The 17,147-nt window shown below is 35.9% G+C and overlaps 1 protein-coding gene and 1 non-coding gene across 9 annotated transcripts in view; both read right to left on the bottom strand.

The window, feature by feature from the left end:
* The window catches only part of TANC2 (tetratricopeptide repeat, ankyrin repeat and coiled-coil containing 2), a 325,771-nt gene that overhangs the window by 157,998 nt on the left and 150,626 nt on the right, over positions 1 to 17,147 (bottom strand). The window lies entirely within an intron of this gene.
* On the bottom strand, positions 5,914 to 6,020 carry LOC123604703. The gene has a single exon (XR_006715443.1). It is a non-coding gene; the product is annotated as a U6 spliceosomal RNA (small nuclear RNA).

Here is a 17,147-nt window from a genome sequence, read left to right as displayed (position 1 = left end):
TTCTTTCTAGAATATATAAAGAATCCATACAAATCACTAAGGAAAAAAAAGACAATCCAACTAAAAGGTAAACAAAAAAAATCTATATAGGCATTTACAAAAGATGATGTCCAAATGACCAATAAGCATATGAAAAGCATATTAAAAGCATATTAACATTGGGAGATGAACACCAAAATCACAATGATTCTGCACAATTGCATATGTGCAGTGCAGATAGCACACAAAACAAACAAACAAACAAACAAACAAACAAACAAACACCCTGACAATATGGGGTAAAAGCATACTTAAATACTGCTGTGCTGGTAGGAATGTAAATTGGCAGCTTTAAGTTTGGAAAAAAATTTAAGCTGAACATTCTGAAAGTCTACCAGGTCCACTACTAGGTATATACCAAAAGGAAAATTATATACATAGGTGCGTCAAAATGCATGCGAACAAATATTAATAGAATTGTTCATAATAGCCCAAACTGAAAATGTCCATTAAGAGTAGATACACAATGAAATACGAGATCAATACAAAACAATCTCACAAATATACTACTGAACAAAAGAAGAGAGATTCAAAAGAATACACACTAAATGATTTCATTTGTACAAAGTGTGAAAATGGGGAAAGGAAATAACTGAGAATGGTACTCATAATTGTGGTTATACTTCTAGAGAGTGGATAATGATGTGAGAGAAGCATGAGGAAAACTTCTGAAGTGCCAGGAATGTTCTATTATCTTGATTTAGGTTGTGGTTATATGGGTGTGTACACTTCATAGAATTTCGTTGAGACTACATAATTATGATTGGTGTACCTTTCTGTATTTCTATTTCAATTTTTAGAAATTTCAGAAAATGTTTTACGGAAACTAGGTTTGAGAATGAAGCAGTATGCACAATATCTGTTTTTTTTTCCTCCAAGAAAGAAGTCTAGAATTATGAAAAAGAATGCTATACGTATTTCAAAATTTAGTACAAAATTAGAAATTACTTGGCCACTCCTCTTGTACCAGTTAACAACTTAAAGCAGAGCAAAGACATACAACTTGAGAGAAGCCAATGCATACAAGAAATATTTTATAAATTAAAGGAAGCACTAGAGAACACAGAGAAAGAAACAATTAAATTTGTCTTGGCAGGATGGAGGCAGGAAAAGGAGGGAAGATCTCTTGGAGGAGGTTATACCCAAAATTCTTATAATGGATGAAGTTGGTTCTCTAACAGTGGAGTTAGGGAAAAAGAGCAGAGGGAACAGTTTTCAAATTTAAATTCTATGTGATTTACTAGTTCAACAAAATACAGAGCTCTAAGTTCAAAACGGATTAAGTGCACTATATTTAATGTTTAGAAGAGCATTTTAAATTTATTTCTGGAATAATAATATTGATAGTAGTACTACTAGTAATAACAACAATAGCTAACACTTACTGGGATATTAGTGTCTCGTACTTTTCTAAGTGCTTTACATGTATTAAATCATTTAACCTTAACAACATTCCCTATTTACAGATAGTAAAAGTGAGGCACACAAAGACTGAGTTCTTGCTTGTCCATGGTTACAGAGTTAGGTAAGTGACCGTTAATACTGAAGTTCAGCGGCTGTATGGCTCCTGAGCCTATGTTCTCAACTACTTCATTATTTTGTCAGGAAATATATGATTGCTGAATACAAATTGTTTATATGGTTATTTTATTTATTTTTATCTTTAATAGCATCCTGCATTATCTGATGACAGACAATAAATATAGCTTTCATTAAGTCATTAAGCATTCATTAAATATTTACTTTTTGCGTGTCCAGTGCTGTCTCAGGTGTTACATGTACCTTTATGAATAAGGGGTACAGCCCCTATTCTTAAGGAGGTTATAGTCTCAAGAAGGAAAACAGAAGATCAATTAATTAAATCGTAGTAAATTATATCAGAAATATAATGCAGGCAAGAAATAGGATGCTGTAAACAAGAAAGTGCTGAACGTTTTGGTCCTTATTTTTCTTGATGATACCAATTCTTTCAGAGATGGTTTACACTTTATATTTGCAAAATAATGTCTTTTTTTTTTTTTTTAATTTTTTTTTTTTCAACGTTTATTTATTTTTGGGACAGAGAGAGACAGAGCATGAACGGGGGAGGGGCAGAGAGAGAGGGAGACACAGAATCGGAAACAGGCTCCAGGCTCTGAGCCATCAGCCCAGAGCCCGACGCGGGGCTCGAACTCACGGACCGCGAGATCGTGACCTGGCTGAAGTCGGACGCTTAACCGACTGCGCCACCCAGGCGCCCCAAAATAATGTCTTTTATTTAAAGTAGCCAAACCGCAGAGGGATTAGACAATGACTAAAATTGTGTCAAGAAATGAATGTCTAACAGCTAATGTATCCAAACCCCTAATCTGCATCCCTAACATGGCAGGCTACACAGGGTCTCAGTCTATAGACTCTCTAAATTCTCAGCATTCTCTTGGCATTTTCACATCAAGCTGTTTACATTTTCCTTTACGATCCGTTAATTATAAACTGCTTGTTCTCATCTATTTCAAAACTCAGAAATTTGTACCACATTTAATCAAATAAAGAAACCCATTCTTTCTCTCTAACAGAGTTATAAAACCTATGATTAGCTTGGCCCAAATGCCAAAGCAAACCTGGTTATATTTTCATTTTAGTTCTTAAATGATTACCTAGATTTTTTATTTTCTGATGAATATTAGAAAATGGGTGTCTGTTAAAAGCAGGGCTATTATTTGTCACAGTAAGTGTTGAAGCCAGCACGTGGCTTTGCCACATTCTCCCAAAACTGAGCTCCAGTTTTATTATATAGCTCTGGTTATTCAAGCTTCTGAACCCCTTTGTAGTAAATTAGAAAGCAAAAAGATATATTCTTAGTAGAGAGAAATCTATGTCATTGATACATATTTATAACATATTATTTCATTTTGCCTTCCTCTGGCTTTTTGGGTTCATTTCATTCACTCAACACACACTAAATGAACATTTACTATGTACTAGTCATTTACTACAATAAGCACTGTGGATACAGTGGTAAGCATAAGGCAGAAAATGCATTAAATTGTTCAGATGGGTGTTTTTGATAATTTTAGTGTTTATTTTTACTTGATTGGATATTTGAGAAGAAACGTTTGAGGAATAATTGTCAATCAAAAGCTCTCAATGGAAAAAATGCCACTATGATCCATCCATAGTTTAACTTTTTCTTTTCTCTAGGGCAAACAGCATATCATCCGTGTCATTACAAAAAATGTTACTTGGTTAGGAACCAGATAAGGCATTTGTTGTATTAGAGAACTCAATGTATACAATTTTTGGGACAGAGAGAGACAGAGCATGAACGGGGGAGGGGCAGAGAGAGAGGGAGACACAGAATCGGAAACAGGCTCCAGGCTCTGAGCCATCAGCCCAGAGCCTGACGCGGGGCTCGAACTCACGGACTGCGAGATCGTGACCTGGCTGAAGTCGGACGCTTAACCGACTGCGCCACCCAGGCGCCCCAGAATTTTAACTAAGAAAATCAGCATCATTATTCTGTTAAGATACCAGAAAATAGCATCCATATTTTATGCCCTTGACTGTAATGGAAATTTTACTTGTACATAAATGAATTCTAACCAATGTTCTTTAAGACTTATAAATAGAAAAATTACTTCTATAAAACAAATATCTTTAGATTTTAAGGGTAGCCTTCTGTTCTACTGTAGCCAAAGATGATTTACATGGATTAGTAGAAGAGTAAGTCTTTAATACATACACTAGTCATTTTGTGGTAAATGCAAAAATGTACTGTGTGGCTTTTGATATCTAATGTTTTAATAAAACATTAACCAGCAGATAAGAACCCTCCTTTTAAATTGGTTTGCAACAGAGCCAAGCAACAGAGAGCCAGACTGTAGTAAGCTTGTGCTTCACAATTCTCTTCAAACATGAAAAGAAATTCTCTAATCATTTTGCACGATGATTCCTATTCCCTATTTTTTTTTTTTCTGGCAACAACAGAAATATCAGTTTCATCTACTCACATTTATAATTGAACTTTTATGGCTACTACAGAAGTTAAGATCGAAGCAGAAAACATAATAATGCTGAACTTATCTCAATGATCTATGAAATACATTTGAGATGTGTGGCTGGATAAAACAGACATTTTTCCTCTCCAAGCTAATGGTAACAGGTCAAATGAGGCCAGATGGAGATCAGGAACAGAAAGGCAAGCTTTCAACAATTTTGTATCATGGGTAATATCATAATCACAATAGGCAAAACTTACAAAGTCTGATGCAAAATACAAATCAGAGATTTAGTTTCCAAGTCCAAACAGGAGACAACTTGCCCAAAGAGATGGACCATGAATTAACTCTAAAAGCCTGATTGAAAAGAGAACTTCTTTGTATTTCAAGTAATCACCTAGGTGTAGCTAACAATACCATTTCAATTTCTTTTTTTTTAATATTTATTTTTGAGAGAGAGAGAAAAAAAAACACAAGTGGGGGAGAGGGGAGAGGAGAGAGCGAGAGAGCGAGCAAGAGAGAGACAAGATAACAGAAAACAGAATCTAAAGCAGGCTCCAGGCTCTGAGCTGTCAGTGCAGAGCCCGAGATGGGGCTCGAATCCAGGAACTGTGAGATCATGACCTCAGCCGAAGTCAGCCACTTAACCAACTGGGCCACCCAGGTGCCCCACAGCTTCAATTTCTTATTATACAGCTCCCAGAATTTAAGGAGATTGGTTTATTCAAAGAGGTAGTGTTCTAAGACTGTTTTAGTGTATAGTCTGTTCCCATGGAGAGCACAGAATGAAAAAGATGTTCTGTTTATACACTTTACAATGTGTATGCAATCTAAAAATAAAAATGCTAGAATTTTCCCCCCAAAGGAAATGGTGGTGGCAGGGACCTTTCCGTAACTGGAGACCCTCTAGCTGATGACAACCAATAAAAACTGGACAAAATACACCTTAAAAATCTTTTTAAAAGCATTAAAGACCTAAGAAGATGGTAATAAATCAAAAGACAAAACCAGGAAGAAGACGGAAATCCAGAAGGGAGATCTCTGCCCAGCATGGATGGCCACTTGAACGCCAGGGGCATTAGTTAACAGGGAAGAAATGATTGAACAGCTAAGCTGTGCTTCTGGCTGTCTCATAAGGTCATAGGAACAAAACTGAAGTCTAAACTCTGCCAAGAGTGGGAAATCTAGTAAAGCACCCTACGCTTTGGGCTGGAACCCTTAACCGTACTCTGGGAGTAAAGATAAACCAGAAGTAAACTAGGCTTTGCAATTCTGACTTGTGTCATTTGATTAGCCCGGAATACCACCAACTCTGAACTTGGATCAAAATGGCCCCAGGTGGCAGAAGCAAATACAAATCTTTTCTCAAAGGGGGGAGGGGGAAGCACTGTCCTATCTTTAGGTAATTTCTACAAATATTTTCAAATTAAAATAATTAGGGGTATGAAAAGACAAAAGAATTATTAGAAATAATATGCAAAAGTAATTGTGGCAAAAGGTGAGTGGATTACAGTACTGTAGTTCATCTCTTAAGATCATTCTTAACAGAGCCTTGTACAACTGCGGTAGAAAAGAGCTAGCTAGTGTCTGTGGGACAATGATTCGTGGGGATGGAGGAAGGAGACAGCAGTGGAAGAGCTACAAGAATGAGTCATCGGATGATCACAGTGTTGGAGATGGCCAATATTTCCCTAACACCACTAGAAGTTATTGGTTGAAGAAAGTCTCCCTTAGTTCTTTTCAAAGTAACTTCATGTTTCTACTGTTCAGTCATACATAATGTTTTCTCCTTCCATAGCTAGCCCCAGCAGCTAATAACAAATGATATTCCAAACGGTAGCAGATGTAAGCTAAAAAATGATCGAAATCAGGAACTTTCTTTTTTTTTTTTCTTTTTAAAAATATGGAGTGCTTCACGAATTTGCACATCATCCTTGCACAGGGGCCTTGCTAATCTCTGTATCATTCCAATTTTAAAAGTACATGTGCTGCCAAAGCGAGCGCTAAATCGGGAACTCTTGATCCAAGGTCCTCTGCTACCTGCTCTTTTGGGAAACTATGAATCCCCTGAAACTGTATGTTTTAATAGGGAGAGAGTACAGGAAATTTTCATTCTTCCATCCTTCAGTGCTTCTTTGCTACTTCCTAAAGAAAGTAACGACTCCCGGTAGCCCATAGTCAAGGTTGTAAATTCAAATACTTTCGAGATAAAAGCAGTTTTGATAGATCTGTCATGGCTGGGTTAATGGTAGTAGGAAATGATAAAGTGTATTGAACTGCAGAGTGTACAGCCAATGTGAGGGCATTTTCACCTTAATTTTTAAAAATATGCTTGCCAAGCAGGTTTTTGAACAATTGTCTAGAAAAAGTTGTCTACTATTTTAAGGTTAAATAGAAGTTAAAGGTTAGGATGAAGGTCTAAGTTTTCCATAGTTCTAAGGACTACCTCTCAGTATGGACCAGAGGACAGAAAAGTAGGGAGGAATGGTCCAGGAGATAGATGGGACAACTAGATCCATGTGAGGCTATCAATGACACAGGTCACTGTCAATCCTCAATTGAGGAAAAATAGCCTAAGTTGGGGAAGATACATAAGAATCTAAAGAATCTTTAATTACTCGACCCATCTCTTAAAAGTGGTGAATCTCTCCTACTTAACCCTTCCTTCTCTTTCAAATTACTGCCTTCTTTAACTCACCTAGAGCCTAAGTTAAAGGATCAACTTTTAGGGAATCTCTCCAGTTGCAGAGGGGAATATTTAGATGCCTTGCTTGAGGGTATGAAATGGGAGTAAGCAATAATGCAACTTCGGTAGAACACTCTACTCCAGCCTTTCTTGTTAATTTTGGTTTGTTCAGACCAGTTTTCAGATAAAATTATTACCTAAGGCAACAGACCTAAAGGTTTTATTAATTTTTTGAAAGCCTAGGTATCATGCAAAATTTTTTATGTAGGTGCAATTTACTGGAGAGACGGTCTACAAACTTCATTGGTAATCATTTTGCAATATATACATATATGAAATCATGCATATTATATACCTTTAACTTATATAATATTATATACATCAATTATGTCTCAAAAAGCTGGAAAAATTTTTTAAAAATATGTAACAATATTTTTGTGTAAAAACAATAAGTAAATTTATCTAATATTTAATAATCCTGTAGTCTTTCTACTAATAATTTTAGACATAAATAAATGGGCAAAAAGTCGCCCACACATACACAAACATAGTTGTTCTCTCTTTTGCTATTTAGGGATTAAATTTTTAAAAGATTAGGGACTCTACATAGTAATTCATCAGTCTGGCACTTAGCCAAGAAAACAGGCTTTTAAATGCTAATAATCTTCTATCACAACACTCTACTTCTGATTCTCTCCCACTCAAGTGGGAATCACTGCAGAGATAGGATATATAGAGACAGAAAGTACTCATTGCTGGCAACACTTACAGTAGTATTTCCTTGCCTACACAACTGCCTCCAGTGTACAAGAAGTACTATGTGTATATTGATGTATGGTGATGACTATTTGGCTGGGATAAAAAGCAGTATTTGACAAGCTCAAGAGTCTTGAATGCTTCACTGAAATCTCTAAGACTGATGTTTCTCACTGAGTGTTCCTTTGGGTTTTTAACTGAGGTTTCTAATGTCTGCTTTGAATAGACATACATTTGAGATACAAATTATGGTAAAGAAGCGTTACTTCTATAATGTGGTATTTCCATATTATTCCCCTACTGGCCTGGATTTCCTCATCCATAGCACAATTTATTCTAATGTGGAAAGCTAGGTATTTATATACTGGTCACAGTAAGGAAAGTATTATCCTCAAAACTCATATTTGTCTAAATAACAAATTTACTCCCCTGCTGGCTTCCAAACTGGGATTTATTCTAGAAACTGAACACAAAAACAGCATGATCTAATCATGTAGGCTTAAAGAGAAAAGCACCATTCTAGGAAGATTTCACTGTACTGTAATAGTCAGTATAGATTGGGAAAGACCTACAGATAGTTATATGAAAAGTAGCAGGTAAGTTTTAAAAATAAAATGGGTAGGAAAGCAGGAATTCTGGTGAACTAGTAGCTAAAATCTTTAAAGATTGGTAGGATCTCAGAGTGTACAGAAGCTGCATCAAGGAAGAGCAGTGACTGGTACAGTCTGATGATGTGAGATGTAAAGCTGAAGTGCTAGGGAAGAAAGTAGGGGAATGGTCTAGAATTGACTCTCCTGGGTTAGCTCTTATTAGAATTTTTTGGGGGTGCGCATCACAAGAATTTAATACTTTTTTCAGTTGTTTGAATGTGGTATTTTCTTTTCATCTCCCTGAGAAATTGAAGAACGAGGGGTTAGGAATCCAGCCTTACTGGTGGTACTGAAGCTATGTGTTTGCAGTAGCTGCCCTTTCTTCAAGGACTCGTCTGTCTAATGCCAAAAGATATGCTTATAGCACAAATTGTTCCTTACATCATTCTAATGGTTTCCAAATAATCTGCTGAATGTTTTGGGTGGTGTGTACGTGTTATCTGACACAGGCGCTCTTAGGAGAATTTGCGTATGTTTCATATACTCCTGATTTTCTGTCCTTGATATCTACTATTACTTATCTCTAGTATTTGCCTCTACTTTTTATTCTGGTATTTTCCTTGTTTGCAAAATGTCCCAATTTTTAGTAGTTGCTATCATTTTATAGTTGACCATTGGTTCATTTAGTATTTGTTGAGTTTTAGATAGCAGTTATTGGTCTGAGCACTAGGGATACAGTGATGAAAAAGGTGGACAAGTCCCACATCCATAGATCTTGTAATTTAGCGTCATGCATGTAGCATAAACTAACATCTCAGTTCCCTGGATTACAATTCAGGAAATCCTGTTCTAAGTAAGGATATCTGTTCTCATATAGTAAATATAGCTTAAGATGGTAAGTGGATATAGTAATTTTCTATAAGGTATATGATTTGTGCATGCTTTTAAAGCACAAATATGTTTAAATACTGGCCATGTATTGGTGAGAAGTAATGTTATACTTTGAAAAAATTTTTTGAATAGTGGTTGGAAAGAAAGGAACAGTTCAAAGGGGGTGGTAAGTTATCTTTGTTCTTTATTCCTTCTTTCTATGTTGATCAAGAAAAACAAATCAGTACTAAGAGATAAATCAGCAAATGTTAGCTGTAGCATCAGAATCTTTTTTTTATTAAAAAAAGTTTTTTTAACATTTATTTTATTTTTGAGAGAGCAAGACAGAGCGCAAGCAGGGGAGGGGCAGAGAGAGACACAGGATCCAAAGCAGGCTCCAGGCTCTGAGCTGTCAGCACAGAGCCCAGTGTGGGGCTTGAACTCATGAACCGTGAGATAATGACTTGAGCTGAAGTCAGCACATGACCTAGGTGCCCCAGCATCAAAATCTTAATATGGCACTACGAGACAGATTTTTCTAAGCCCAAGCCTCATGAAAGTGGCATAAATTACTTTCATTGAATACACTTTTCTATAAAAGTCAAAATCCATTACAGTAAACTTAAAGATGTAAGAGCATTGGTTATAAATTGCTTAATAGTGCAGATTAGTAATTTATAATCTGTAAATAATCTGTATAGATAAAGCAAGGGAAAGACCTATAGATAGTTATAAGAAGGACAGCAGAGAGTTTCTGAATATTAAAAGGGTAGGATACCAGGAATATATGGAATTTTTCTATTGGAATGCGAGGCTGAGAAAGATTTATGCTTCCAGACCATGGAATGGCACATATAAAATATGTAGGGGGAAAAAAACAAGAAAAATTTGTTGCTTGATTTGAACAGCTTTCCTCAAAATTCCAACTTACTCCCTTAAGTATAGATTGGACCTAGTGACTTGCTTCTAGCAAACAGAATATGGCAAAAAGTGATAGGATGTCACTTTTTTAAAAGTTTTATTTATTTAAATAATCTCTACATCCATGTGGGGCTTGAGCTCACGACCCAGAAATCAAAAGTCACATGCTTTTCCAAGTGAGCCAGCCAGAAGCTCCATCACTTTTGAGATCATACTCTAAAAGCTCGTCCCTTTCATTTTGCTTGTACTTACTCTGCCTTTTGCTTGCTTGCTTTCATGAAGCAAGCTGCCATGTTGTAAGGTGTCCTATGGAGAATTCACATGGAAAGGAACCGAAGGCGACCTTTTGCTAAAAGTCAGTGAGGAACTGAGACCCTCAGTTCAACAGCCCACAGGAAACCGAATCCTTCCAATAATCATATATATAAACTCAAAAGAGGATCCTTCCTCTGTTGAGCCTTGAGATGATTATAGCTCAGGCTGTCAACTTGACTGCAGCTTGTGAGTGACCCTGAGCCACAGAGAAGCTAGATTCCTGACCCATGGAAACTGTGAGATGGTAAACGCTGTTCTTTTAAACTACTAAGTTTTACGGTAATTTGTTATACAGCAATAGATAACTAATACAAGGATCTATTCTCAAGGGTTCTTAATGAAAATAAATAGACTTTAACCAACACTTCCCATAAGTCTCATAAGCACAAATATTGTAACGCATCACTTCTAGATAAGGAAAAACACATGGACATTGGGCTGCAGGAACTTATATACAGCTTAGGAAAATAAAACATAAAAACCAACTTTATTTTCAGAAGTAAGTTTATAATACTATATACATGTGACAGAGAAGCTATTAGTCCTAACAACTGATGTTCCAGAAGCTGAGCTAAGTAAATTATGTATATTATCTTATTTAATCATCACAAACACCCTATGGAGTAGGCAATATTACTATCTTCATTTTACAAATGAGGAACCAGAGGATTAGGAAGATTAAGTAATAAAAGTTACACAGCTAATATGTGGCACAGCTAGAACTGAATCCAAGCTTGGCTGATCCCAGGGCCTGGGCTATTTACCACAGTGAAAAAACCGCCTCCATTAAAAAACACCAAAACCCAAAACCCATACAACTTAGCATCTATGCATATACAATAGATTGCTTGTAAAAACAACCAATGAGTACAGGGTATAGCTGTAATTTTATCCTCTTTGCAAAGTACTCTAAAAAGGCTGATAGCCTTACCCACAGCATTCTTAGATAAAAAGTCATTAAAGGTTCCAAAAAATTATAATAATTGTAGCTAAGATTAATATAGCACTATGGACCACATGCATAATTGTTTTGATTATTTCACATATTTTAATCTACACATCTTTGCAGCATTCTTATGGTGTAGGTAATATTATAATCTCCATTTTACAGATAAGGAAATTAACTATACTTATGGGTAAGTAATTTGCTCAAGTTCACACAAACGGTAAGTGACAGAGTTAATATGTGAACACAGCTGCTCTGGCTCTAGGGTCTGTGGTCTACACTAGTGCATTTTACTCTAAACCAGTGCATTTTACTGCCTCAAAACCGTAAGTTGAAATAGTTTTCAGTTAATAGAAAAACTGTCCTTTCGGATATCTAACTTATGGATCTAAGCACCACATTTACAGGCTAAGTCTTTAGAATCTGTGATGCAAAACACCTTGAGAAAAGTTAATTTAAAAGTTAGTGGGATGAGACTACTCTCCTTTTAAACAATGATAAAATGTAAGTCAGGAAAACACCTAAAAGCGATCAAAGTGAAACACTTTATTCAACAAAGCATCTGTCCATTGAAATAACTTTCTAACATGTTAAGAACTTATTACTGGATAAGGAAGTGTGGGGAAGAAAAGCTTTTCATATTCATATTCTAGTTCTTTGGCATGCTTATTTTCATAACCAGTAATCAGGCATTGTCTCCCGTACTTAAAATACACTGTAATGTGTTCAGTTTCTCTCTCTGCTTCTGAGCTCTACTTTCTGTACTGACTTTCACATTGTGATTTGGGCAGTGCTGTGTTTCAGTTATTCCCTTCAGTCCATTTACAAGTCTGTCCACTGTCCAGATTTTAGCTTTTTCTTTTCTTTTCTTTTCTTTTTTCGGTTCTAATAGTTGTGCCATTAACAGCCTCTGTTTCATTTCAACCTTTAAACAGTAATTCTTTTTTCCTTTTTTTTTTTTTTTAACATGGGTAACGTATGTGTCACAGACTACGTTGGGAGTCTGTTATAGAAAGAAGCACATATGTACATTATAGAATAGTATTGTGTATAATAAGGAGTTTAGAGACCCCCCTAAAGCTCACCAATTTAATTCAGATTAAAAACCCTGCTTTATACTTATTGTATTTACAACAGAGTAGACAAAGGGAATATAAACAAAACATAACAGAAGATGTGAATTACAAGACAAAAGCTTCTGGTCTCTATATGCCAATGAAAAATCCTATTAGAAGGTTTTAATATGCAATCTTAAGTATAAAATTCAAAGCAAAACAAATGAAGCATGCCTAACTAACAAAGATTTGATAATGTTTTCAGAAAAAAAGGGAAAGAAGATAAAACAAATCATCAGGGTTCAAGGAATTATTCACTTTATAGAAAACATTTATCTATAGTGGCTTGTACTTGTGCGACAGAATGTACACTGCTGCTAAGAAATCCAAAGGAAAAATCCTTTACACATTAAAAAACATGTAATATGAATATGTGCCAAATAACCACCATAAAACGCTCTTCCATTCTTGAGTTTCAAATACATCCTAATTTTATTGTCGCCTTAAATAACACTGTCCTTTGAAGGACAGTGCCGTTTTAAAAGAGATTGAAAAGGATCTCTTATAAAAAGATTAATCTCAAATGTCTCTGAGAATATTCAGTGTGGATAAAAGCCTGCCTGTTTTCAGAACACTAGTCTGTACTTTGGCCCTTAACCCTGCACATGTAGTCAAAAGTCCTATAAAACTGTTGACTTGTTCTGCCATGTGTGTCAAGGGTCTACGGTTGAAATGACGCATTATTATAATGTACAATATGAAAACTTAAGAAATGAAGACATAAATGAAGAGTATCACCATCCTTTAGTGACATCTGATTACCAAAAAATTTCAATACAAATTTGTTTTGCAGAAATTTTAGAAAGTGAACGAAGTGTAACGATATTAATGGATAATAATAATAGGGAAGGTGCTCTTATTTATTTTGCCTGAACCAAGCATTTGGCATATATACTAATTTTACTTAAAATTAACAACCCTAAGAGATAGACCTAGCATAAAAAGGCCTATTTTTATCACAAGTTTATAGACAAAGAATTCAAGGTTATGAAAGTTACACGGAGTTACTGCTAGAAGGTAACAGAGTCAGAAATTAAACCAGATCTAATTCTAGAACTTGAGCTCTCATTCCTAACATATGCTGCCCAAGAACAAAACTTAAAACCACCTACAATCCCACCAACCACATATACCCCACTGCTAACACGAGCATTATCTCACCAATCCCACTCTCTCCTGACTTTCCAACCAAATCTTGATTCCCTTGCTCTTTAGGCAACCCATGTTTTCCCTATGAATGTATATATTCAAGTATCTATACAAATACATATTTGTTAAGTTACAGAAAAACATCATGGTATATACAATGTTATTGTGACAAGAAACTGAGGCACCAAGACATTATATGACATGTTCAGGATCATATGACTAGCAGGGGAGAAGTCAGAACTGAAACACATACATTTAACTAAAGATGATCCTAAATCTTTACATCTTTTCCCCCCTGATTATTCAGAAAACACTTTAACATCCTGTGGTATACTTCAGGATTATCACTATAATAATAAAAAAAATTAGTTAACATTTATGAGCACTTTACTATGAACCAAGCTTTCTGCTAAGTGTTTTATATTTATTAATCTGATTTAAGATTATTACTCCCATTTTTACAGATGAGGAAATTGAAGGTCAGAAAAGGTTAAGAGTCTTTTCTAAAACCACACAGCTAATGAACAGTGCCATAAGCAGGAAAGTTAGAGTGTAGGATGAATCTGTTCTTTTTTTTTTTTTTTAAATTTTTTTTCAACGTTTATTTATTTTTGGGACAGAGAGAGACAGAGCATGAACAGGGGAGAGAGGGAGACACAGAATCGGAAACAGGCTCCAGGCTCTGAGCCATCAGCCCAGAGCCCGACGCGGGGCTCGAACTCACGGACCGCGAGATCGTGACCTGGCTGAAGTCGGACGCTTAACCGACTGCGCCACCCAGGCGCCCCATGAATCTGTTCTTTTACCTTGGGAATTGTTTTTATTAAAATCACTGATATAAGTTGGTTACCCTAAAAACAGACTACAGCTCAGCTTCATAGTTAAAAACTGAATTTTCTGCTTTTTAATTTAAGGATAGTTAAGGGGTATCTATGGAATTTAAATAGTAATAGAATTATGGGCAATCAATTTCTGGGCCACATTGTGTCCACTTGAAGAGTTCAACAATAAATTCTGCTTCTGACCCTATACAAATCACTTAAATTCTCTAGGTCTTAGTTTCTGCACTGTAAGACGATTATCAAGCACAGTTCACTTACCATCCGCTACACTCTGGTAGGTCAGTTATGTAACACCATCAATCATGTCCATGGTTTCAAGTAAAGAACCAAAACATACTGTTTACTTGTGTTTTTCTCACATTTTCTGCATACAACATATCTGATTTTGAGGAACAGTAAAACTTAAGTTAGGTATTTTAGAATCTAATGAAATGTAGACTGAATTCCTTAATTTATTAAACAAGTATTTTGGATTGACAGCTATGTCCCAGTGTAGCTTTCCCTGGACTTTACAGACCGAATATCTAGCTCTGGTTTGATCCACAATTTCCTTTGTGGAATCAACGTTAAAAACTATGTGTAAGTACACAGGTACAAAAGGACAAACCAAGAGACATATCCCTTTCTTAGACACAAAAGCTTTATTCTTCCAACCTAAAATACAGGCATCAAAAGGCTGGAGTTTAGATAATACAGAAACAACATCCTGAATAATGCCTCAGAGGTCAACAGCAGAGGGAACCCTACAGACTTCCAGCACTATTCCCTGGACTGCTTGTAAGCGGCCTGCAGCAGTCCTGTGACCAGCTGCTCCTCCAAGTGTGCAAGTTGCATCAGCAGCTTCAGCAGCACCTGGGAATTCTTGAGCCAAGCAAATCCTCAACCCAACCCAGGGGTTACTGAATCAGAAATTCTGAGGGTGGGCCCAGAAATCTGCATTTAAACAAGCCTTCCTGGTAATTCAAAAGCATGCTAAAATCGGAAAACCACTGCTGGAGAACCTCTGGTTTATGACTGTTGTGTCTGTGAGATACACTGTTTTCCTAAATTTGTATGTGATCATGAATAAAGCAGATGGACAAGAAGAACAATAGATTTAACTGCATGATACAAATATAAGTATACAATAAAATATCTCTGTTCTGTTAACATATCCTATGTAAGAGAAATTAAAAAAGAATGGATTATTTGTTTGCTTTGTGAGTATACTGGATTCATCTGGTTATTGTGAAGTATTGGTACGTGAAGAAGGTAATAGCTTCAACTCCCAGGTCACTAATCTTATCTCAGTAGAAACTTATTTTCAGAGAGTTTAATAACTTTATTATAAAAGAGTAAAAGAGTAAGAAGTTTCTGTGCTTTAAACCTTTCAGATAAGAAATGGAGAGAATGAGGAGCATGGCATTTAACATTTTGGCACATGTTTTAGTTTCTTCCCGGCTTTCTGAAAATCTAAACTGAGGTTTAGTTTGGTTCAATTCCAATTCAGCAAAGATTCCTATTTGTGGAAAACATACATAAATAATAACGTGGATAAGATTTTTCATAGTGATTCAGCACTGGCATTGCCACAAACAGCAACTACCTTGCCTTCTGCCGATAAGAGCTACATTAGATTAAAGATGTCAGATAGGCAATCAGGAAGTGAAAGATTAGTCTCCCTGACATTCTGACTTGCAAATCTGGAAAAGAAAAGGCCTCTGATGGTTTCTCTGCCAAAACTCAAGGCAGGGATAGGGAATTAGTACATTTATTTAGTTTATTATACTAAAATTTGCATGAAGAAATGCAAAACACACTATTCCACTGCCCAGGCAGTGTGACAGTACCTCAAAACATGAAAAAGATTCTTTTGACAATGTGCTACCGTGCCATTTAAAGAGCTATTCTGTTCCTTTTAGAAACAGAAAAGCTGGTTCCTAATATATAACTGTGCTTGTTTTAAAAACAGTCCTCTGCAACAATGGATGAAGCCCAGGATTCTGCAGCCTCAAAGTAAAATCCCCAAGGTGTTTCAATATTTAAAACTGATTCATACAATCAATTTCTCTGATTAAGTTTGGCCCAGGTTTTCGCCTAGTCTTTTTTTTTTTTTTTTTTGAAACATTTTTCATCTGACTTCAGAGCTCTATTATCCTGACATTTCAGATTAGAGCTATTGACACATTCCCTAGAACTAAAAATTATTTTATTCTGCTGACCCCTAATGCTGTAAATATGTAGTGGTTTCATTCTCTGTGGTTTAGCATCAATTTTAATGAGCAGGAATAAACAAAAGACCTAAAACCAAGTCTTCTAAGGCCCTCTACTAAAGCTCTGGTCTGTATCCTCAACTAGATCTTTGAACATTTCTGACACATCTCTATAGACTCACTGTAGAGTGAGTGTAAAGGATGTTGCCAGGCAACTCATCTTGGTTTGTAAGAATCTAGGCATTGATAATGACTCTGTCTCAGCCTGGCTCCCACAAGAGAAGGGTTTTAGTGAACTCCCACATGTGCTCACAGCCCACAGGCCATTCATGAGAAGAGGTATTTCCAAAAGTGAATGTCCAGGAGTCCAAATTGGGAACCTATAAGGTTTCTTTTCTAATTTAAGTTTAATGTTTCCAACATCACAACTATTTTTTGTAATTGTCCAGAAATCCAATAGGGATTAGAAAAAGTGGGTCATAAAGGCCTAGTGTTAAATGAACCTTTTTATTCATATCTTTAATATTCTTGTTTGCACATGGCCAAAGCGGTATTTCTTCAAGTATCTCAAATCACAAAATTCACCCTGAAAACTATCTACCAAAATTATTTTAATTCCTTTGAAAATTATCCTTGAAATGGTTTTCCACACTTAACTCATTATTCTATCAATACTCAAAAAGGATATTCAGTAAAAACTATGTTCTAATATGGAAAATATGCGATCAGTTGCAAAAGGGGTTACGGAT

This window comes from Leopardus geoffroyi, chromosome E1, assembly GCF_018350155.1.
Source record: "Leopardus geoffroyi isolate Oge1 chromosome E1, O.geoffroyi_Oge1_pat1.0, whole genome shotgun sequence".
In the NCBI taxonomy this organism is placed as follows: Eukaryota; Metazoa; Chordata; class Mammalia; order Carnivora; family Felidae; genus Leopardus; species Leopardus geoffroyi.
Note: the sequence above shows the minus strand (reverse complement) of the source record. Positions and strands in the feature narration are given on the sequence as shown.